This window comes from Nerophis lumbriciformis, linkage group LG10, assembly GCF_033978685.3.
Source record: "Nerophis lumbriciformis linkage group LG10, RoL_Nlum_v2.1, whole genome shotgun sequence".
NCBI classification, from domain to species: Eukaryota; Metazoa; Chordata; class Actinopteri; order Syngnathiformes; family Syngnathidae; genus Nerophis; species Nerophis lumbriciformis.
This window is the reverse complement of record NC_084557.2, coordinates 22,995,692-23,021,902: the sequence shown is the minus strand read 5'-3', so window position 1 is coordinate 23,021,902 and position 26,211 is coordinate 22,995,692. Positions and strand designations below refer to the sequence as shown.

At 39.2% G+C, this 26,211-nt stretch overlaps 1 protein-coding gene across 1 annotated transcript in view; it reads right to left on the bottom strand.

Moving 5' to 3' along the window:
* The window catches only part of abtb2b (ankyrin repeat and BTB (POZ) domain containing 2b), a 56,928-nt gene that overhangs the window by 20,857 nt on the left and 9,860 nt on the right, over nt 1-26,211 (bottom strand). The window lies entirely within an intron of this gene.

The following is a 26,211-nucleotide window of genomic DNA, read 5'->3' as shown; positions in this document are numbered from 1 at the left end:
TGTAACATCCAATCCGCACCAATGAGGGCAAATAAACACACAAAGGAGAGAGTTGTGTCCAAGAAAATAACTAGTAAGTATCTGGTTTGGTGGCATCAGGCTTGCAAGTAAAACAAGTAAAACAAAAGTACACATGTTCATCTCCTTAATATAATGGCCATCAAAAAACATATATTTACATAACAATGCACATAATTTAGAGTGGTGGCAAAAAAACTAATTAAATGTGTCTTTTTTTTCTTCCAATCATGGGAGATGAGAACAGTAACTAAAAAAACAGGTTTTATTGGGATGGCCTATAAAGAGATAGACCCCAACAACGTCCCAGCACACAGAAGAAATTAATTGCTTAAATAATACACAGGATTTTGAGTGTGTTCCTGTTTTTGGAAAAAACAACTTGCCAGCAACTTATTAATTATAAGAAGTAGCTTTAGCTGGGGATTTCTTCTTAATACTTGTAATAACCCTCAACATTAAATACTGTGTGCCAGCGGTGGGAAATGACTGGTTCTCAAGAGCTGAGACGTACAATTCATGGTAGTGGAATTAGCAAAAATAATTCAATATAATACTACATTGCATGGATACATTCACTTTGTTGGGGGTGACGTGAGTGGAATAACAACTTCTCCAGGCCAGGGGTCCATAGGAAAAGGAAATCCCAACACAAGACTTACCCATTTCAGTATATATACTGAAATACAAGACTTACCCATTTCAGTACCGGTATATATACTGAAATGGGTAAGTCTTGTGTTGGGATTTCCTTTTCCTATGGACCCCTGGCCTGGAGAAGTTGTTATTCCACTCACGTCACCCCCAACAAAGTGAATGTATGAATCTGTGTAATCTTGGAAAGAATTTTTTTTTAAGTAGACTACGGTGAGTATGGATTACTTATATGTCTCTAAATTAAATCAACTTATACACCTTCTGCGGTGGCTAGTCTCCTCCCAAACTTAATTTGAATAGCATGAACATAAGGTTTTACTATAAAAAATTCGGGACAGAAGCTACCCTTTTTAATCAAGGAATTTATTATTTAATAAAAATAAAAACTAGGACTTTATATTTATGAAATACAATGTAAAAGTTGTATTTTAAAATGTTAAACATGAAAAACTGAATCGTATATGCAAATAAGTCCTAAGATACGTTTTTAGCACATTTGCGACAAGACTGCAAAACACAGTCCAAACAAGTCAAGGTAAAAAACTTAATCTAGTAGCCTAAACCTAAAACAATCGAAGAAACTGAACATATATATTCAATTAAAAAAAAATAAGGAATCGATTTGAAGGCTTGGAGTTAGTCGTTGCCAAGAATGCAGAAATGTGAGCAGATGCCAGACAGAACTATATCTGATTCAGCAAGTTGAACTATTGTAAGGAGCGTAATATCAGCAATGTTTGTAGACAGGCAGACTTGTTGAAAAATAGTCTGCCTAGTGTGCTGCGTTGAAATGTGAGTAGACATTCCCTTGAATTTGTTTGCGTGAACTGCCTCTTGGACATGTTCATTTTATGATTCATTTTGCTTTATGACCTAATAAGAACACATCCTGCTAAATCATGTACAGTCATCAAAGAACCATCACAGCTTGAAGCAGCAACTGTACATTACCACCAGCATTAACGCATGTTTTATTGCTCCATAAAAGACAGGTCAACTGTGAGATTATATGTAATTGCAAGTATAAATCCTAGTGCTGTAACTGCGAGCTGCAGTGCTCAACAGACAGGTACAGTGCATCACTTATTTCATAAAAAACATTGATATTTTAACAATGCGAAAGTAGTACCCGACTCAGAGATGTAGGTATTGGTTTAAAAAAAAAAGTGTAGCTTCAGCGCTCCCCCTATCCAGCTCTCTCTCTCAATGCAAAATCTGACTAGTAAATATGTGCTGAGTTCCAATTCCAAACAATGAAAAAAGCTGCCTCGAGCAGATAGGTACCCCTACAACCAACATGTCAGACGAACAAAAGCACATGTGCACAATAGAATGACAGTACTCTGGTACTTCTCTTCCATTCTGTGTGTTAAAACAAAAACAACACACATTTTGCCAAATAATCTAGACCACTTAAAACGTTAAAAGAACTTGGTATAGTTTCTTTTCAACTTGGTCTGTGCTCCCAGAGTGTTTGTATAGGCTGATTTGATTATGTTAATGCACGTGCACTGCAGACTCTCTATAACTGCCTTATCTTGTAATTGAATGATTTGATGTGGACCACACCAAGTATATAATGTTAAATAACTTGTGTCAGACGGATGAATTAAATTCAAAGCCACAATAATTATTCTTGTAGATTACCTCTCATCTGCATGGGTGAAGGTGTGCGAAAATAAATACATGCCCGCGGATGTGTACATACATATGCATCAATGGGAGTGAGCACAAACTTAAGGATATTCAAGGATAAATGAAAATGGCCCCATTGAGATGACTCTTCTATTTAAAAATGGATGTTGTATCTTTTTTGCAGTTGGCCCAGGTTCGATAAAAAATATGATAAAGACATTAGGCGAGTGACTTGCTGTGGCAAAGCTAAAGGATAATTACTTTAATAGAATGGTTATCCTGAATGCTAAAATGAAAAGTGCCTGAGTTTAAGTCTTAAGATATGGTATCAGAGTCACAAGTGATTGTGCTACATGTTCAGCAGTTCCCACCATCCCACCCTTACCTTACCAATGAAGCCAAACCTCCGCCATCTGGATCTGACAGAGGTTTACAATTCAACTAAGGTCTGTCTCCACATCCACCACAACATTAGAGAAATATCAACAAAAGAATGACTAGAATAAATAACTTCATGAGGGAGTAACCCTTTTGTGGCTATTATGGTACTATTGCAGAGGTTTGCCCTGCAAATGTCATGTGGGAATCATGGCTACAAATCAACAATTTAAACATACCACAAAGCCCGTGGTGTTCCCCAGCCATTAAACTGTCTTGCAAACCAAAGGCCAAACAACAACTGAGTTGTGTTTTGCCAAGTAAAAATAGTGGCTGTTGAGTCATATCACATTACAACAAAAAGTCCAACCTGGACAACGTTGTCTTTCATTCAAACCATTAAAAATAGGTATCTTTTTAAAATGAATATCAGTTCTCTCTAGCTCAGCTTTGTATAAAGTAAATCCTTGCACCAATTGGTCTATGTGTGCTAATTTGTTTTGTGTGAAAGAGAGAGGACATGATTAGCTTTGCTCAAATAATGTGTGTGTGTGTGTGTGTGTGTGTGTGTGTGTGTGTGTGTGTGTGTGTGTGTGTGTGTGTGTGTGTGTGTGTGTGTGTGTGTGTGTGTGTGTGTGTGTGTGTGTGTGCGCGCACGTGTGTGTGAGTGTTGTGTGCATACAAACACAAGTAAACTTTCTGTCTTGCAAACTAAACAGCCTCTTCATTCATTACAGGGTGGATCAGAGAGTCAAGGAAAGGGGCTTCAAAGTCACTTCCTTTAGCCAGAATCGGGCAGTAACTAAGAACAAGGAGGCTATATGCTAGCTCCTGTTTGGAAGGTGGAGGCTGTGGGAAACCCCACAATAGTACAGTGTTTAACAAGGTAGTTATTGGACGTGTGCATCAACCCCTCCGTGCCCTGGCAAGAAAATATAAATACACGTTGGCTCATTTTGTCCTTTTCTCATACACAGGCACTTGTTTTTTTGTTTTTCAACACTTCCATTTTAATATATGTTACATTGTTATCAGTGTGTGTATGTGTGTGCATGCGGAGACACTTTGAGAGACTTAAAAATGGCATGCGTATGCATAAAGGTACAAGATCTACGAAATAGTACTATTAACTTTGCCTCCACCACATTGATCCAAACATTGGTTATGATTAGGACTTATTTGTTTCCAGAAATGTTTACAAGCTACATTAAGGAACATCACATGGTTATATTTGCGCAATTCACCATGTAGGGGAGAAAAAATGTGTTTGCTTGCCCTAGTTGGTCCTCCTCATGATCGTAATCTAAACAGACTTCAAATGGGACAGAGGGGCATTTAGGAAGCCTAAGTGGTCTATTAGTGTTAGTGCTAAAAATAATCATCTGTTTGACAAATATGCACATCTATCTTTGTGGATCCAGAAAAGCATTTTTACATTCAAATATTTTACTTCTCGTTTCTAGAAATTGCTGTATAGATTACAGTGTTTCAATCTTATAACGTTTCTGATACAAAAATAAACAATATGAAAATTTTGTAATCTCATTCATTGGGATGATAGATAACAACATTACCAAACGTGTACTAGCATTTAGGCAAATGTAGGCAAAGGCTGGTATATCGCTAATTATGACAGGCAGGGGAGACAAGGTCTGCTCGATATACCCTGACACCTCTGGTGACACTGAGCTGCTACAGGTCAGGGGTCAGAGGTGATGCTCAGCTGGAGTTAAAACCGCAGGTAACCATATCAGCTGTGAAGGAGGAGATTTCTACACATTTCTGAGTGAGGACACTTAAAACTGTTATATACTCTCGCGTCGCATAGCTTGCGTAGGCGACGCCACTGTCCCTCCTCCCTTTGTGTAGCCTCAAGCGTAGCCTTTGTACACCCCCTGTGATTGGTCAGTTTATGCTGAGGAGGGTCCCTAAACACAGGCGAGCAGACATTGTGCTTGAAATGCACAAATTAATGTATGAAATGAAACAACAGTGATTAAACATTTGCATGACAACTGATATTGTGTATTTATAATCTCTGTGCTCTTTAAAAACAATTACCGTATTTTTCGGAGTAGAAGTCGCACCGGCGTATAAGTCGCACCTGCCGAAAATGCATAATAAAGAAGGAAAAAAACATATATAAGTCGCACTGGAGGCCAAACTATGAAAAAAACTGTGACTTATAATCCAAAAAATACGGTACTGTAGGTTTCGTTTTTCAGCATATTGTGTTGTTCTTGCGCCCAGAAGAAGTCACAAAATACGGCACTCTTTTCAACTTTTATTGTCAATTTTGTGTTAACATGTTTAACACATATTCTTTCTCATGCGCAAACTTCTTTTTCTCTCACACACACAACACTTTTCCTTCTCCGTCAGTCTTTCAGGCACGGTATACTTAGAAACATTTGTGAACTCTGAACATGACCAAACAGACTAACAACAGCGCATGGTTAATTTACAATAGTTATTTAGCAGTTATTTACAATTACACGATAGTTCTCTCGTGTCCGTGTCTCGAATGGCCGAATAGCGTTGCAGATAATAGTGTCCCCTGCTGCGAGTAAAACATTCATTAAAAGTAAACTGATGATTATGAATGATATTAGTTAGAATTAGTTCCAGTGTAGACAATTATGTTGATGTTGTGGTTCAGAGGTTGACGTCACTCGGCACAGGAAGGAAATACACAGTATCTAGTCAATAACAGCTGCAGCTGCTCCTTCTGGAGACATTGCCCCTTAGTGTTTTGGAAGAGAATTACAAGTGTGGTACAACCCCCACACGGAAGAACAATAAATCAAACAAGACGCCGTCAGGGGGGTGGGGTAGGGGGGTTAAGCTACGCGACGCAAGAGAGCCTTTTACCACATTGTCAATCACTGCATGGTGGCAATTAACAAACGCGGAACAAAAACAAAAACAATCTGAATCATCATTGAAGGGTATAAAATGCATGCACGCACCTTCATTTCCCTATTTAAAAGGGAACTGCACTTTTTTGGAATGTTGACCTTTTGTTTTTTGGGCATTTTAATTTGCAACAATGGTCTCGCTCTATGTTGCTAGCAATGCAGCTAATGGAATCAATCCATTCTGCCTTTTAATTACTTTGAAAATGCATTGACAAACCACCAACAAATACTTATTTTACCTTCCGTTACCTTTATAGTAACCAAGCTGTATCAACATTGTTATCGTAAGAATGCACACTAAGGCCCTGCCTACATTAAGCCGGATAACTCCTTAAACGAATAATTATTTAGGCTAAGCCCCGTGTCAGCCACACTAACCCATCATTTATGGTTCCCCTCCAAGGACCCCATTTTGAAAATTCCTAGTGCCAACACTGTACATATACTTGGAGTGTGTATATAAAACGTTGATGGGGGTTTTTAAGTCTTTTTAGAGGGCTTTGAAGGCTACAATCGTGACTCCCACTAGCCGCATCTTGCAAGCGTTTTTTTTAAATATCATCTTTAGAATTCTAAAAATAAAAAAAAGTGTGTTCTTGTCTCTCATAATAATTGTGAACGATAGGCAACATTCCAAAAGAGTGCAGTTCCCCTTTAAACCAACACAGTACACACACCTATACACACACACAATCATACACACTCACACACGCACACACACGGGGGAATTGGATTTGCCATGCCTGGCTGTGGTTTCCCACAGCCCTGAAAAATAGCGTTTAAGCTCCTCAGCACAACTAACCGTAATCCTAAACATGACTTCAGAATCCCTCCTTCGAGCTCCCTGCCTCTTTTTCTTTCTTCCAGTTTTCTCTGGTCCCCCCTTTTTTTCTCTGTAATCACGTTTTATATAGTTTACATTCCAGGCCAACTGTGGTGCTTGTGGCTATCTGGTCTCATTCAGAAGTCCCTGTTTCCATATGTGATGCCACTTCCCATCGCGTGCAGCAAAGGGACACAAGCATTACTGGATCATATAGTTTTATAGGTTTCGCTAGCTTATTGTCCGGTACTTGAGGATAAAAATATACATCAATTTAAATACTGACTATGTTACTCTAACGACAAAGTATGGTGGCTATTACAACAATAGCGAAAGCACATACGGTACACATGCGACCTCAAACCCACCCTCTCATAAGAATGTACTTTTAACACTAAGATGAAGTCACCATCCAAGACACTGCCAAAACCTGAATTAGACAAATAAAAACACAGCAAAAAAAGAGCAAGTCAATCTAATGATAACAATAGATGGCTTAAAGAAAAGAAGAACGTGTTTTTAAAAGTTCTCACAAAAGAACAGACATAATGGATCCAGGGTTATATGTTCCCATTTCAAAACAAGCTCCACTATATTTAGCTGTTTGCGAATCAAGGGATATGGGCTGGGCTTTGTCATAATATGTGTGTTTGAGAATTTGCAAAAATTGCTCTCATTCTGTCACTGTTTGAGTCCTCAGTTTTATCGTCAGCAGATAACATACTGCATGCTAATTACAGCATTTAATGGTTCTGGTTTGGGTCAAACAATCCGGTATTGGCAAAAAAAAGGTAAATTAGTACATGCAGTTTACTTCCTCACTCCAGCAAATCCATTTCTGAACTCAACTGAAAGAATCAATCTGTTTCAACCTTTACATCCGGCTATAAACTCAGTTGCTCTGCGACCGTTCCCACACACCAGTGAGCCGTTTTGATACAGAGAATTAGAATTTGACGTTTGAAAGAAGTAAGATTCAAAATCACTGTCGTAAATCTAAAGCAGGGACGGCGTGGCGCAGTGGAAGAATGGCCGTGCGCGACCCGAGGGTCCCTGGTTCAATCCCCACCTAGTACCAACCTCGCCATGTCCGTTGTGTCCTGAGCAAGACACTTCACCCTTGCTCCTGATGGGTGCTGGTTAGCGCCTTGCATGGCAGCTCCCTCAATCAGTGTGTGAATGTGTGTGTGAATGGGTAAATGTGGAAGTAGTGTCAAAGCGCTTTGAGTACCTTGAAGGTAGAAAAGCGCTATACAAGTACAACCCATTTATCATTTTGGGGACGGCGTGGCGAAGTTGGTAGAGTGGCCGTGCCAGCAATCGGAGGGTTGCTGTTTACTGGGGTTCAATCCCCACCTTCTACCATCCTAGTCACGTCCGTTGTGTCCTTGGGCAAGACACTTCACCCCTTGCTCCTGATGGCTGCTGGTTAGCGCCTTGCATGGCAGCTCCCGCCATCAGTGTGTGAATGTGTGTGTGAATGGGTGAATGTGGAAATACTGTCAAAGCGCTTTGAGTACCTTGAAGGTAGAAAAGCGCTATACGGGTATAACCCATTTATTTATCATTTATAAAGCAGCTTTTCTGCTGATTAACATTCCGGTTTGTGAACGGTAGAGAGCATTACGCAGTACAGAGTGAGTCAAATGAGGAAAAGGAACGATGCCTACTGGGGTTGGTGGGGGATAGTGAATGGACTATGAGTACAACTGGAAATTCACACACTTTATCATACACTTTTCCTGCTTCTTTCCAGCTCACCTCTGAAAATATTTTTTGGAGTCAGTTTCACTCCAGTGTGGAAAAAAGGGCAGCTCATAGATTTACACAACTATAATGAAGGTCAGTCTGTGGTCTTCCTGTTTTATATGGAGATTAATAGGGATGGGTTTACTGGGAGTTTTGGTATTGCACTTGGGCGGAAGGCATCGCAGGGCCAATACATAAAACGTATGCCCCTTATTCTGTTCTAGTATACTCACAATTTTTTGAGAAAAAAAGACACCATGGCAAAATACAAAAATGTTAACATGTAACACAAATATGAATATTAATCACTACAGTAATGATCATTACACACAGATATTTGTAAAAAAAAAAAAATGTCAGTAGTCAGTAGAAGAGTGAGGGGAGGGGAAAAGTGAGTGAGCAGCAGGGAGAGAAAGGAGGTGCGCTGTTTGCACAAACAGACTCGAGGAGACAAAGCGGTTGCACAACTCATACATACAGAAGTATCAATCCCATTACGCTAGTATTGATTCAATACTGATATTTACCTTGGTATCCATTCTATAAATATTTAGATCACCCACCGCCAGAAAATACTGCTCACCTAACTTTTAAAGCCTATTCACAATACAATTACGGGATGACTTTTCATTATTTAGGGGTAATGCACAGTAACTTAGCATGTCTTTGTTTAAAACAAATGTTTTTGTGAGCTGTAACAAGTGAGGCCAGTTGGTTCTTATTTTCCCCACCTACCATTATTATACTATAGTTAAAAGTTTTGTGAGCTATAACAAGTGAGGCCAGTTCATTCTTATCCACCCCACCTACCATTATTATACTATAGTTAAAAATATTATAATGCATCATAAAATAGGACAATGCTGTGGGATGCACAAAAGTCGTAACATGGCTTGGTTATTTGGACAGGGAGGGCAGGGTACCTCGGACCAATTGTTTGGAAATCAATGCCAGTGATTGAACCCATGTAAGAGAGCACCATATTGGTTATAAATCAATGGACCACCCAACCTCAAACATAAAAAGTGGCCCATTTATGCACCAGAGGTGTCATCCAATGAATAAATCATGGGACCCTCTGTCAGTGTAGATGATGACAGCAGTGTGACCTGGGTGTATCCAGGAGGTGCAGGGTGTGTAGGGATGGCTCGCTTCTTTTGACCTCTTTTAGTAAGAGGCACTGATCTACCTCAAACCAAACTGATCCTCTAATTCAAACTCTCTGCATCACCCATCTGACACCCCAAAGGGTTTACAGCTCACCCCTGACCCTCTTACACACCATGTGCAACTGCTCTGACACACACAACACAAATGGGTGTGTCCACATGTCAAAAGGATCTTGCTCAAAAGCATTGTGCGCTGATTAGATTTACCCTACTCTGCTTTTAAAACCATCACATCCTCCACACAGCAACACACATTTTACGGTAGCCTATTCTGAGAAAATAGGTGTGCATGTTTTGATTACTTAAACTCATCACATGCACTAACAAAGCCCCATTGTCTGCCAGGACACATACACAGCACACCAACGGGAGCTGTGAATGGTTGTGTTTTATGTGTCAGCTCTGTGATTGACTGGGTGTTAACCTACCTCTAACCCCACATTGACGCCAGCACCCCGAGATCCTGAGAGGCATACGGGATGTACACAAGTAATGGGTGAATATCCAGTTATCCAGTACCCGTTAAATGTGTCTATTAATTTCTTTGTGGCAGCCTGAGAATGGGGGTTCATCTATTTTACGTACTTTTTTATGTATCTATAGCCAACAATGCAAATTAGACAATGAGGTCTTGTCCCTGTTCTCTCTCGACTAAATCGTTTAACAAGGGCAAACAACTTAGGTCTGGCAATTTTTACAACTCCTGAAAAACACAGATGTGCTCTTGGTTGCAAAAACATTGTATCTACAACCCTAGTACTAATGTTATCGATGTCCCTTCATTTAGCTTCCTGTGGAAACAGTGCAACTGTCTTTAAGTGATTGCAAAGCACAATAGGAAAGAAGGTAGACGTACCACTGTAAAAACAAAGATACAAAGCAGAGGAGGGTAAATTTATTATGATGATGTTAATGGCTTTCCGGTTAATACCTGCTGACTTGGCATCTAAAGATGGGTCTCAAAAACCTCAGGCGGATCCCATTAAATGGACTGTTAAATGCATTAACCTTCTCAGGGTTTACAATAAGCTAATGCTAACAAATATGAAATATAGGCAAAGTTACTAAACCCATTTAGTGCAGAAAACTCCTGGTACCTGTCTTCCTGACTGATAACTTCTACAGTGCTGTCCTTAACACAGAAAAACTGTGCTGTAAAACAGGTAAACAAACAACCAATGTACATTGTATTGAGAGTTTGCTTCCTTTCTCTGCAGGGGACACCTGCGCACACATTCCTCATCCTGAGCATGGCAGCAACACCAACGCAACTGTGGGAAGTAAGTGCATCTGTGTGTGTGTGTGTGTGTGTGTGTGCATATGTACAAGGGTTGTTAGTTGCTGTGTTCCCAGCTGCCAGCACCTCCAAATGGTAAATGTAGGTGTTGGTTAAATAGTTTATAGGGCAGTTGCAACATTTTTCAACATGTTTAGAGTTCTCTGTGTTTCTGTTTTCTTTGTATGTGCTCAGTGGGACTTTTTTCCACTGGTCTTTGTGGACCACACACTAAATCCTCCAACAGTAGATAGAAAAAGACAGTCAAGAAATATGGATGACACAAGATTTTACCTCCAAATAACATCTCCATTTTTGCTTGATATCTTGATTAAACAGATCACTTGAGGAATGATATGAAATGTCTGTGTGTGTTACTGTATTCCTTCTTAAAAATAGGAGAAGATCTACTCAATTCACTACAACTGATTTTCTCACAATGCGCCCCAAAGCCACAATGGTTGAATTATTGCTGAAAGAACATTCACTCTTCCAAAAAGACAGAAACTCATACCTTGGCACATAGTAGATATTTTAGAAGGACTACTTTGGTATATTGTCAAGCCCACCCTCTACAGAAAGTATTAAAACGCAGCTTGACAGAATAGTGCTGCTAGGTCATGGCCACATACCACTTGAGCTTGGCTGTGTTACAACAGAAAATGGAAAAGTATAAAGATTGTTGAATGGTTAATCCACTCATGTATCCAATATGTGCTGAGCTTCAACCGCCATTGAGAATTGTTTGTGAATGAACACATTTGAGAGGTGTTAGCCACATCCTGACCACACAAACACACTTAAACGCACAAATGATTGCGCTTCCGAGAGGGACCAGACAACTCAGCAGATACCCTTTCAAGGAGTGGTGTGTGTGGGTTGTGTTGGCTTTTAATAGGAATGTGCTTGAATGTGTCACAGATCAGGAGAGAGGACTATTCTTGCACACGTTCGCACGACTCCTGTACAAACAGCACACTGAGTGACAAGTGTGTTTTCAGTCTTTTCCCACAGTTGGCTCGGTCTATGTGTCATGATGACAGCTGAGAATGTGTTCCAATGCTTACACTCTTCACCATTGAGGCATTCTGCAGGCATATTTAGCCGGACAGGGCACAGTCCTTTTTATTCCTGCTTTTCCAACTTTCCAAGACAAACAACCGGCATTGCTAGACTGCTCAGGAAATCATGTGACCAGAAAGAGCTGAGCGCAAAGAAGAGCAGAGGTTCATGAGATCTCATTTAAGCGCCTGCCAAGCATTTGAATTTGGAGTCGAGAGAAAATAATCAGACGCAAATAAACATACAGTTTCCCTAACTTTAGATATAATTTGTGCGTTTTGCCTCTAAAATTGAGGAGGTTGAAAAAAGGTGATAATCAAATCTTACCTGATAGGGTTCTTGGTTACATCTTGAATAGGCCCTGCAGTTGTACTCACAACAACTACCCAGAGATTATAGTGTACCGTTTATCTAAAATCAGGCTGTGTTTGTGTATCATGATGCTTATCCCAGCTGTAAAAGAGCGATATTGCAGGCAGCAGCAGTCCTATTCCGGAAGTCTCTGGATGAGCTTTGGCCAGTAGAGGCCTTGCAAAATGCACCAAGATGAGTGCAGAGATGGACACAGATGTAAAAAGCAGAAGATAGGGGAGGAACAAAATTAGTTTGAAATAGAATATGTATTTTAGAACTGAAATCATTTTTAAGATTGCAACCATAACGACCAATAAGTTGGAGATGTATAGATACTACCTTATTGCAAGAGCCAATACACTGCTGACTTTTCTTTGTAGCTCCCAACAACAAATGTATTAATAACAACTGTCAAGAGCAGAAGTGTTCTACAACCAGGAACCACAGGGCAAGTTCACAGTTTTAGTCTGAACCTCTTGGCAAAACTTGGCAACAGATTGTGCTACGCATGAGTGTCTTTTGTGTTGTATTGTGTTTTAAATATGTTTGCAGAACCTTTGCATCCACTATGGTCTTCAAAGAAATACATTTTAGCCAAAAATAGAATACGGACTACATGAACTGAAATGCTTGAATAAGCACAGGAAGGAATGAGTCCGAATTAAGTAGAGACTCCATGAGGTTACGGAAACATACTGGTCAAGTGTTCTTTCTGCTGAGATGATGACGACATTTCAAGGCACCTGTTTGAAACAGAGAGAGAACACCAGAAGGGAGGAACAATGAATAGAAGTACGGGCAATGGATGAAAATGTTTTTACAAGGTATAGAAGGTAGGACAGGTCTCCACTAAAGTAGGTCTGTCTTTGCGCAGGAGTTGAAAATGCTGTGTTGGTAGTTTCCCCTTTTATCTCTGTCAAACATAATCCAGACACCCTATTGTTGAGAAACAGTGATTGTCACACCTGCATCCTAAAAAAAAACCTCTTAAATGCTGATAGTAATGATAGTGTAAATTATCTGTCTGTGCCTCTATCTCATTGTATGTGTGTACATGCTCATGCAGCTATCTAGGTCTATTCAGAAAGCAGGACAGAGACACCCACAATGTTATCAGAACTACAGTGATGAATAAGGTGTCTTCTGAAGTTTTGTGCATCCTCAGGACTTTAGATTCGTTCTGCAGACTGCCGTGTCAAATCAAAGAGGAACAAACTAATACTTCTGAAATGTTCATATGAAAGTTAAAGTTAAAGTACCAATGATTGTCACACACACACACACTAGGTATGGCGAAATTATTCTCTGCATTTGACCCATCACCCTTGATCACCCCCTGGGAGGTGATGGGAGCAGTGAACAGCAGCGGTGGCCGCGCCCGGGAATCATTTTTGGTGATTTAACCCCCAATTCCAACCCTTGATGCTGAGTGCCAAACAGGGAGGTAATGGGTCCCATTTTTATAGTCTTTGGTATGACTCGGCCGGGATTTGAACTCACGACCTACCGCTCTCAGGGCGGACACTCTAACCACTAGGCCAGTGAATATACGCACTGGGCATGCTCCTCAGCTAGTCTGGGTCTTAGTTGGCCATCTGGGTGAGTGTTTAGTATTTATGGCCACCAACCTGACCCTCCTCCATTCAACTGCCCTCCACTCCTTATAGATCTGCCCCTGTAACCCCCCCCAAACCCCTAACACACACATATATGCACTGCAAAACCAGAGTGAATGCATGAAAGGCTTCTTCTGTTGCAACTTAATAGGGAACTGGCCAAAAGCAGACTAATAACTAAAAACAAAGCATGGAATTGTTGTTAGGTCTGCTTAATGACAGAAAGTTATTAAGTTCCGTGCTCTGCTTGTTATATTTACCTTACCCTTTCTACTCAAGTAAAAGCATAGCTAGTTCCCATACAACACCTAATCATTACACCATAGGTCCAGGCACTTACGTATGTACACGTTGACTCATGTCAAACACCTTTAATATAATGAACACATGCAATAAACCGAGCATGAGTCACACATACGCATACAGGCAAGTGTCAAAAACATTTATCATATAGTCCATACCTCCATCTGGCTAAACAATAATGATTGTGTTTTTAAAAGATATGATTTATCTTGCAGGTGAAGGACGAACAAGTATTAAGGAGGGCTTTAGCCATGTTGAGTTTAAGTGCTGTTTGACTTATTTCCTCAAAACTTTCCTGCACAGACGCACTACAAATTCAATGTAATCTGAGACACTCATTGACAAAGGCCCACAATGTATGCTATTATTCTGCGATGAGTAAAATAACAAGTCATCTCCTGGAAAAAAGGACCATCTTCACAACGATGTGTCTGTCTGACAAGAAATGAAAAAAAAAATTACTCATTATTGGTCAGCCGCAAACAAGGCCCCCTTTTAACTGTGAAATTCCAGCAAATAGTCGTTTGCTGATCCCTTTTAAAGCTTTACTCTACAGTTCAATGGGCAGATTATCTCAAAGGATGGGTCGTAAATGTCACCACCATTTCCGAAAAAAACATAGGAGATAACGCGAGGGGTCTGAGGGGTGGAGCACACATATACAAATAAAAACATGTGGAAATACTGTGCAGAAGACACCGATGTAGGGCTGGGCGATTATATGATTGTGAACCGAGATTGTGATACATTTCTGGTCGATTACGGTAATCAGGTGTGAGTATAATAACTTCAAACATTTCGGAAATGGCAGTGACAACAGCCAATCAGAGTTGACGTTTTCCAGCTCCACTTCCGGTTGTAGGTTTAAAGCAGAAATGAACAGAATGACTGAACCTGGAGCTGAACGCACAGCTCAGGGCAGCAAAGTCAGTTGTTGAGAAAAAAACAACTCAATGTCGGTCGGTTGTGCTGCTGTGGTTGGGGTCGCTAAAGTGATGCAAGACAGTCCCTTTTGGAATTTTCAAAGTCACAATTGCACCAATTGATGCAAATTCAACCAATCCCCAGAAATTATGCACAGCTTTGCAATGTTGTCCATTGCCTGCAACTTCCCCGCACATTTTGGCCAATCATTTTTCGCCAATCGGCTTTGTCTCTGAGTAGTGCTCCGGCACGTACATCAACTGTTTAATCAAAACTTACCATTAAACAAAAAGTCCTGAACGACAAAGCTCTAATTATAATTCAAATAAGAAAAGCAAGCCTAAAATATACAAATATAATGCAATACTATTCTTAATAAGGTTCTTCAGGTCACACTTCCTCTCCAAGATATTTGATCTTGCTGACTTTCACCAATATATGATCACTCTTTCGTTACAAGGGGATACGTGTTTATTTTGGTTTCAAGAAGAAGGCCACGTGATGGATGTTTAGCACATATCACATCAGCAGAGAGACGAGAGGGTTAGGCCCGGGCTGTCATGTCTGTTTTCCTGCGCCCACATGTGTTTCCCATATGGCCTTGCTCTCTAAATTAGCTCCTTCCCTCCACTAACCACAATGGAATTCATGGAAGTTTTACTGTACATGGTTTTGGCCTAATTGTGCTGTGTGTGTTGCTGCAACTCTTTTAATTACTATGTGTCTATGTCACTGACCTTGACCCAACAGGTGATGTTTTTAAGGGATGTTTTCTGCTTTGTAGGGAAGCACATGAACAGGATTAAGAGGGAGTCTGGCATTAGTTCAGATGTTGAGAATGACCAGGTGTGAGAGCACACAGGAGAAGCTATGCGGATTACTTCACCGCAATGTGGTTTGGCTATCCACCCGTCAATAGATAAAAAGCTTGTGTCAAAAACAGATTCAAACAAACCACATCCTTAAAGTGTTTACATACATTTTACTTATGGAGCTGCATTCTTAAAACTAACTGATTCCAGTGTTTGTAATTAAAAGAGCAATGGGTATACAAAAAAGACAGACTAATAATTTAATCATAATTTCACTGTGGTGGAAAGAGCTCCTAAAGTTACAATGCATATGTTTGATTCACAATGTTGCATTTTGAGATGGAATGCTGTGGAAAAAAGAAAATGGGGCATTGATATATTAATACTTGAGCCAGATCTAACATTAGTTAAAGCTGTAAATCTTGTCAAAGCAATTAATTTATGTTTTGTTTTTAAACAAAAATGCTGAGAAAAGCCTTCGACTTGAGGTGTTCTAATTTAAATGCATTACACTATTGTCCCAGATTGATACATAACCAAAAACATGTTCATCTCCAGTCATCTCAATGACAGCTCTAAAAAGCCTTTCAGTATTGTATCAATAAATGTATCCAAACAATTGTACACACCGCAAAAGCAATTGATGTATGAATATAACTTTTTAAGACTAAAAGAAAACTTGATGAACCCAGCTGACAAGATAGGCAAATCCAGCATACACAAGATAAGTGTAAGAAGCCCCGAGACACAAAGTCTTTTACATCCCTTTCCAAAGATTAGATGTCATCAGTGAGACAATATCACAGCATCAACACAACATCCAAGTAAAAGTATGAACAGGAAGTGATGGCTGAAACACACGCACACAAACATGCCTTAGAGCAAACTCAAATAGTCGACGTGTTTTGAGTTTTCTAGTTTTTCTTGCTGGTTTATTTCCCTCCATATTATTCATGTTTGGTATTGTGAGGAAATTGCCTGTAATTTACTGGTAAACAAACTACAGTAATGAATATTTTCCAACAAATTCTTCTGGTATACAAAATGCCAGCTCTACTGCTCAATTTTTAAAATATGACAATGAACCAGGAACTATCTTGTCTCTGTAATTTTTTCCGAGACCTTGCCAGATCATTGGTTACTGGAATCAAGATTGTTTACTCCAAAGGCGGATTATAACAACATCGGAAATGTGTTTGTCTTTCACTGTCTTTTTGTTATTTGCTGTAGGATAGTTTGTCTGTTTCACCAAGTGGTGTGATTGGTCGTGCTTGAATTTACAGATTTATCAATTTGCATATTTACTCTTTGCTTGTCTGATGTCTTAACTTTGATGAAAGAAAATCAAATCAGGCTGCATTTTCCTTCTGAGACAGCAGAGTGGATCTGGGCTCCAGATTGACACATTGTGATCATTGTCATCTTATAGGCACATGTGTATGTGCAGTATGCTAATTAATGTTATTGTATGGAACGGGATCAGAGAAGAAGTGGGCCATGTGTAGAACAGTACTGCTACACATGTGAGTGTTTACTTTAGAGCGCAACACATCATAGTTTTTTTTCTCCTCAGCACAGCACACTGCCTCTCTGACTCCACTGGACAAAAACGTCCCTGACAGCATCACAAAAGCTGCCTCTTTCAGATGTCTTAAAAAGAAACAAAAAGATGAATGGAAACTAAATCACTTTGCAGACTTGGCTGATTAACCTCTACAAATGGTGTTGTTATCACAGCATGGGAGCAATAACAGAACTTTTTCTGGTACACATGCTTGCATTTCTGCACACATAAACACACAAATATTTGAATTATGTTAATTTTGTCAGCTATATAAATCTAACTCAGCGATAATATTATGGGATTGCTGTCACTCAGTCCTCAAATGCATATTGTCACCACAGCGATATACGTAACAGTCAGTGTGACTCCAGCAGATTTCACAAGAGAGCACAGCACGGGGTAATTACATCCAGTTCTTGGTGATACGCATGTGTTTCCACTTAAACTACACACTCCCTGACACCCCTGCCCACAACCCACCTCTTTACTTCCCCTTAGTCTGACCAAATGATCTGTGTATATGATTAACTGGTTGTGCATTGACAACAACTGACTTCATGTTTACAGAGGCACACGTGCACAGAAGCAACAACGCTAAGGCCTATAACACTCTGATGACTGACATTGATTTTTTCCCCCTGAAAAATGACCGATAGTTTAAGGTTAACCGTGCTTTGTTGTATTTGATCTGTGAACTGTATAATGTTTAAAAAAAGCTGGAACTAATCATTGTTTCCATAAAAGTGAAGCGTACACATCCTCACCATGCTAACCACACTCATTGCAACAGGTGAAGTCATATGTTGGAAATAACTCGGTGTCTCTGGAAGATGAATGTTTTTTTGAAGCAAAGAGTTTATATCTGAGTGCATTTCGTTCATGTCTCGGTGGAAAATAAGTGGTCATTCTGCTTATTTTAGTAAATAAATATGCAAAATCAGATAAATGTTTAAAGGGCAGACAGGGTATGTACCGGTATGCTGAATGTTAATGTCTTTGTCCATTAGAGACCCGTCAAGCCTGCACTTTAAAGTTAACAGACAGCCCCAGGGTTAATTGATATTGTTGTCTGCTATAATTATTCATCTATATTAAAGACGATGACGACTGGTGCCAACTAGTATTACGATTAAAAGAAGCATTGATTTTCCTGTACAATGGATGGGCAATATCTATAAATTAGGGCTTGAATCTATTTAAACTATGATTTTTAAATGAACTAATCATGAATAATCACCAATTGCAAATATGTCTGATTAAGTTCCATTTTCACTTCATTGAGCAGCTGGGATAGGCTCCAGCACCCCCTACAACCCCATAAGGGGCAAGCGGTAGAAAATGGATGGATGGATGGATGTACTAACACAGTGGTTCTCAACCTTTTTTCAGTGATGTACCCCCTGTGAAATTTTTTTTTAATTCAAGTACCCCCTAATCAGAGCAAAGCATTTTTGGTTGAAAAAAAGAGATAAAGAAGTAAAATATAGCACTATGTCATCAGTTTCTGATTTATTAAATTATATAACAGTGCAAAATATTGCTCATTTGTAGTGGTCTTTCTTGAACTATTTTGAAAAAAAGATATACAAATAACTAAAAACGTGTTGAAAAATAAACAAGTGATTCAATTATAAATAAAGATTTCTACACATAGAAGTACCGGTAATCATCAACTTAAAGTGCCCTCTTTGGGGACTGTAATAGAGATCCACCTGGATTCATGAAATTAATTCTAAACATTTCTTCACAAAAAAAGAAGTCTTTAACATCAATATTTATGGAACATGTCCACAAAAAATATAGCTGTCAACACTGAATATTGCATTGTTGCATTTCTTTTCACAGTTCTTTTTGATAGACATTTTAGTGAGGGTCCAACCATAATGGCATGGGGGAAACTCTGGGTTTATGGTAATGAATGGAATAGCCTACTTGATTTGATGTTCAGTTTATGAACTTACATTCATATTTTGTTGAAGTATTATTCAATAAATATATTTATAAAGGATTTTTAAATTGTTGCTATTTTTAGAATATTTAAAAAAAATCTCATGTACCCCTTGGCATACCTTCAAGTACCCCCAGGGGTACGCGTACCCCCATTTGAGAACCACTGTACTAACACACCAATAAATGTCAGGAAACAATTATATCTGTATTTGTTAGGGATGTGTAGCTTACAACAACTCACAATTAAATTCGATTCAGACTCTAAAGGTGATTATTGGATTCCGAATCACTTTTCGATTAAAGATGATTCTCGATTCAAAATGATTCTCGCAACTTAAAATATGTTAAATGAATGATAATAAAACTTTTTTTAAACAGTTTACAAAAGCTATTCTTGGCTGCTGACGTATGATGCATGCACAGTGAGTTAGCCTGGTGATGGCCTAAAAAAATGCTTTCGAAAAATGTATTCTTAGAAAAAAAATGGATTATTGAAAATTATGAATCGATTTACAATATAAATAAATTAGAATTGGGATTCGGATGTGAATAAAAAATTTCCAGCACCACTAATATTTGCATGTTTATTAACAGCTCCAAATAAAATTCAAATTCAAATCAAAAGTAAAACATACTACACACCATAATATAACTACCTTTTGGCCTTTTTCTAAATTAAATTTCCTGTCAAACATGTATTTTGTATTTTGTATTTCCTGTTTTAGACCGTTGGAAGCAGCTTTGCTGGTCACTGGTGGCACAGATATGTGGAATTAGTAATCAGCACTATTTAAATTGATCTGCAGTCTTTGTTATTTGATGGATCATTGTATGTGTTTTCTGCGATGCTATGTGTAGTTAGTACCATGTTGTTGTTGCTATTCTGGATTGTTCGGTCACTAACTTTTGCTCAAAGTTTCCTGTTGCATCCTTGTAAGTTCTTACTTGCTTTACACATACAATGACTTTGGCCAGTTACCACAAGGTGCCAGTTGTGCTTCCTAACCTGCCTGCCTTCTTGTTTTTGTACATACTTTTACATTTACAATGTGCCTTGGGGCTCCTAGTGAGCTTCCCTCTTGTTGCAAGAAATACTTTTTTTGACTGCACCTGCAAAGATGCCATTGCATTCCGGGGCAACGTCACTCACTCGTAGAGTGCACCGTGACACTGGCATGGTACTTAGAGTTTTGGTGAACCTGAAACTCTTTCTTGCAAATCACTTTTTGTTCAACTGCTGCATCACTGATTTTTCTTTTTTTTTTAATAATACATCTATAGGGCTAGCAGGCTTTTCTTCCTCCATTCTGAGAGAAGTTTATTTAATTTGAAAAAACTGGTAATTTTTTATTCATAATCGATCCAGAAAATGTGCTCAAATACCCATCTCTAGTTTGTACAGTATGTTCTGGTGCTCCAACGCAAAATAAGAATATCAGAAGCTGAGGGGAGAGTGCCATGAACAATTACCCTCAACTTTATAGACATGCAGAGAGTACAATATATGTAGATATGTGTCTACCACAAAGGACTGGATCATAGATGCTGCTCCCGAAGGGAGCTAGACAAATGTATCCACATCTGAATCACAATTCGTATTTATTACGATTCTGAGTCAATTGATAATTTAAAAAAAAAATAAGGCCATCTATGCGTATACGCTATACATCAGCAGCCAAGAGGAGCTTTTGTAACCTGTAACCTTTGTAAAGATTTTATCATAATGTATTAATAAAATATTATATTACAAAAATCGGTTTGAATCAGTAATTGTGTTGAATTGAATTGTGAGTTGCTGTAAGATTCACATCCCTACAGCTGTAACATAATGACACTGTTATGCTATTAGTATTAGTTTGCAGTATTGTAAATTTTGTCTGTAAAGTAAAGGTAGTGTATTCAGCATACTGCAGCTGCTCCACACTGGATTGTAAAAAAAATATTCAAATGGCAAAGCTAATTGAGAAGGTGCCATATGCTGCTACGGGCTGTATATGTGAAATCATAGAACGGTTTTACTTGCTTTTCATCCTTGCACTACTTTCTAATAAGTAATCCCTGTCCATGTGAATAATCATGACTTCTAACCTTTGACACATAATGGTTTAGTGTGTCCGGCTTTAGTTTACAGACCAATCCAGATGACAGCACAGGTGCATGTGGCATTGCAGTCCATGGGTGACCCTCTGGGCACCTGGTTCTAATCCTTGTTTCCCTATTAGCTATCCAGGCGGCAAATCCATTACACAGCACTGGACAGATTGCCTCAAGAGTCATAGCCAGGACGCTGTGGTAATGCACACTAGCTGAACAGTTTCCAATTTAAACAAGAAAAGGAAGCTCAAAACCAATGTGGGCTACACCGAATAAAACCCAGTTCAGTGTCATCCAAGAATTTGTCATGAAAGGCTTAATCAAGATGTATATCTGAAGAAGCTTTCAAAACTGCTGCCACTATTTCTGTTCCTCTATTTGTGTCCGTTGCCTTTCTGTATGTCATGCTCATCCTTATTCTCTTCCGCTCTAGTCGTGATTTACTGTAAACTGTTTTGAGAACCATGACTCATCCAGATAGAATGTGTTAGGAGGAGCGTAGATTCAAAAAACGGAAAACTACAACATTTTCAAGAGGAACAAATGAAGCTAGTCGGCGCATTAAGAAATATATAATTACTTCACAAGATTATTCTACAAAACATTTAGGCTGCTCATGATGAACTGAAGGGACTTAGTTAAATCAATGTCATTGGTTGTGTGGTGTGATATCGGTAAACGTATCTATGGTCTTCCAAGAATAGTCTGAACCCACACATTTCAGCACAGTAAAACACAAGTGCACAGCAGCTCACAAATGGGTCTGTGTTTTTACAGCTGGGCCCAGACAAGAAGCTAAAGCTAACAATGACATGGACCATCAGTGTGCAACTGTGCATATGTGACTTGATTTACACACATAGCCCAAACATAGGATGTGCACTGACAAACATACAGTGCAACATTTTAGGGGGGTTAACATCCTAATGCACTAAAGTATGACTTGTTACCTTAAACAAGCCAAATTAAAGCATTACTGTTAATGCTGTGGCAAATGTAAAGCATGTTGGACATGCAAGCATCAGGCAATGACTATGTCACCATGATGCTAAAGCCATGATATGTTTTCCAAAACGACATATGATCATGATTCCAGATGTGCAGAGTAGGGCAGTGTATTTTCAGAGTGCTGGTTTCCCCATCTGTGTGACCACAGTACTGGGCTGTTCTCCCTGCATCTTCCTCACCACTGTTCCCACGCCGCCTTCTGGGTTAAATACATACTTTGGAAAATACTGAGTAGCAAAACATACATACGATCTTGCACCCCAAATCCATTATTTGTTGCTTTTTTTACTACTTTTAGGGTTAAACAGTAAGACGTTTTGTTCGTACTGAATCAAATCAAAGTTTATTTATCTAGGTCAACTTTGCATGACTTGGATATTCCCTTTCAGTGAGGTCTCCTGCTTCATGTACAGTAACGCACCTCCAAGCCTCCCACAAGGTAGAGGATTGACTTGCGGTGGAGGGCGACCCAGCATATGACACTGTATTGAAGTTGCTGGTTGACAACAGCTTTCAAAAGTGCACTGTAGCAGGTATTGCAAATTGTGGTGCACACAACTGTCAGAATGTCACTTTTGTACCAAATACATGGATAATATCATAGCAAGAGCAATAGCAGTATTTTATTAGTTTTTTATATTGATTTTTGTTAAAAAAAAATCAGGGGTGCCCAAACTTTTTGCCTTCAAGGACCAAAGTAAAAATGTGCAAATGGGCCACAGGCCAAACACATAATGTTGAGAGTGAAACGGGAATAGCCTAAACGTAATAATAATAACGTTCCTATAAATAGTGCCAATAAAAATGATAGATGACAACAAGTTAGCCTAGCAAATATATCAATTATTGTGTTAGCTTTGGGGTTGTCCCGACACAGATTTTTATTTTCCGAAACAATATCGATGTTGATTCGGTAGAATATCAGCAGGAATCATACTGTACATACTGTACTTTTATTATTTTGTCGAGTGGAATTTAAAAAAAGGTTTTAATCAAGTAAACAATAGTCAAACAGAGAAGGCCAACCAATTATTAACCGTCTGGAGTGGACTTATGCTGTCTTTAGGTTGAAGTGGAGTAATTGTTTTTGGCGGCACCTAGTGGTCAAATAATTAATTAAACTCATGACGCAGTAAGTTGAATAATGCACACATGTTTGTTAGTGGATACTTTTTAATATACTTATGTGTTGGAGACTATATATGTAGGTAAAATGCAAAGATAATTATATGATACTTGTTTATATTGACAAATGAGTTTTAGACGGCAATATTGTTAAATTAAGGACACATAGGTTTAGCTTGTGTGCTATTGAGTGCTTAGCTGTTATGTAGCTGCAAATGTCAAGTAGCCATGTTTACTTTTTGTAAATAACTTGACTAAAATACAATAAAAGACCAACCTTGAGTGCTTATTGGAGGACATTTAGATGTTAACTATCTGTCCAGCTTTGCACTACTAAATGTGCTGCAGGACTGCTTGTATTGGAGCTAAAATCCTAAAGTTTAGATGCAAGCCGATATAACCTGATAATTGTTTTTGGTTGATATCAGAGTCAGACTCATATCCGATATCAGTAATGGTTCGGACGCCTTAGTGAGCTAAAAAAAATGTCAGTAGGGACAAGCCGTAGAAAATGGATGGATGGATGGATATGTATTACATTTGGGAAGCCACCCTTTGGCGGGCCCAACCAAATGACTCGGCAGGCCAAATTTGGGCACCTCTGGTCTAAATAGTGAGCATTTTGGCACAAGTTAACAGAGTGAGGCAAACATTACATATTCATTGCAAAGGAAATAACCTACAAATCTGCAGTAGTCCTGAAGGCCAACAACTAATACAGAGTTTCATACACATTTGCATGATCACAATCAACAGGATCAATTAATCCCTTTTCCACTGTCCATTAGAGAAGGTTCTTTCGTTTTAAAAATGCCCCATAGTGCTATCAGGACACCGCATGGCAGAGTGAGCTTGTTCATGCTTGTGGGGGCCAAATGGATCCCACTCTACAATGGTGCTGTGCAATGAGTTCAAACTGTGCTTTGGAGCCATTTGAACGGAGATAAAAGAAAGACTAAACAAGTTCAGGGTCGACATGTGTGCAACAAGTGAATGCATGAGTAATGAATAAGATCCTGGCACAAGTTCCTCCATGCATACTAGAAGAAGACGTAAACATTTAAACATGGAAAGCATGAGCAAAGAATAAAAAAGATAGAACCAAGCATAAGAGAGAAGGGAGTTTTCAGAATTGTTATTGGAGCCGTGCAAGTCATTGCTTTCTTAAGGAGTTCCAGATGTGAGTCAGTGCCTGAGAACATAGTTGGGAGAAATGAGGAAAAATCAAGAGAAAGGGAGATTTTTTTTTTTTTAAGGCGGCCTTCCTTATGATCAACAGTCAACCCTCCCATTCAACAACTATTATGTAGAAGGCCAAAAAGTAGGTATTTGCTTTTATAAATTATGTGTGTTGCGAGGACCGCAGCAGCAGAAGAAAAGGGAAGTAGGAGTGAGGTCTGAGTGTAAGAGTGTGGGGTGTCAGGTGGTAAGGTGGTCGTAGGGCAAGTGGCTAGCAAAACCCATAGTCATAGGACTATAAAAAGCTGGGGTGGTCAGAATAATGGTCTGTTGTTATAACATAAATGGATAGACCCATGCATATTTCTTAAAACCAATGACTGGACCAACCAAAATAATCCCAACCAAAAGACATCTGCCTAAATGATGGGACAGATGCTGAACTTATTACTTATATATTAAATAGCTCCGACTCAAGCATATGTCTTCAAACAAACCTCACAAGACGGTTTTGATTACTTACAGGCTCAACTGATTAAACAAAGATGCACGCATGCAACTCATTTTGTGGCGTATGTGTACTAGGAGTTTATTTCCAATCGATCAGGCAATTAGAGTGTGGGTAGCATTAACCACATTCCTACTCTCGTCATGCATGGCATGCACACTGTACTTACACTGAAAGCTGCTCAAGGCTGATAGCATCATTTAAATGCACCCCAATAGCAATAATGTATCCCCCCACTTTTTGCGCTGTATAAAAGTGTACTTAGATGTTAGCGCCCATGTGCCCAACTTCCACAGCGTTTGTTTTTGTTTCCTCTGTTGGGCTAAGCTGCACGATCCCACAACAAAAGGCCATTGTGCTGCATTAAAAAAAGCTCCGCTCCACTGAGCTTGTAGTTGGCCACAAACAAAGACTATAAATCGACTCAGTGCTAGGTTGCCAAAAGCACCAAGAAAAGAAAGCTTAGTGTATTAACAAAGAAGAAGCGGGATGATTGAGTAGGGAACGCTCAGTAGAACACAAGAGGGATACTATTGAATCATTTAGTGGAACCTCAAAAACGTCAGTCACACAATTTGCAACCTGACCAAAATTTGCAGGGAAAATACACTACTATAATTTTTTTTCATATAATATTACAGTTGACTCTTCGGATGTGAGGAAGTCCTGCTGTGACTGCTCAGTGCAATATGGCGAGAGTTGATGATTAAACAACTGAAAGTACATTAAAAAGTCAACTGTTAGTAGTCTTGAATAGATTCAGCCCCAGGCACAAGCCGTAATCTTCTCTTTGTAATGCATCATCCAAGTTTCGATTTACTGTTGTACAGCAGTAATTTGTTCCAAAAAGTCTGACTTTGACAGAATTGTAAAAAAACTGAAGCAATGGTGGCAATGCCATGGAAGGATGAGAGGGTGTGAACATGCAGAATAAAAACCCCTGCATGTACTCTCTAACCACAACATGCATACCTATGTAGCAGGAATGTGTGACATGAGAACTCCATTTTGAAATCACTACAACCAATTGGGCCATTCAGCACAATGCCCAGACATTTCCCATATGAAAGAAAAAGCTTCCTTTGTTCA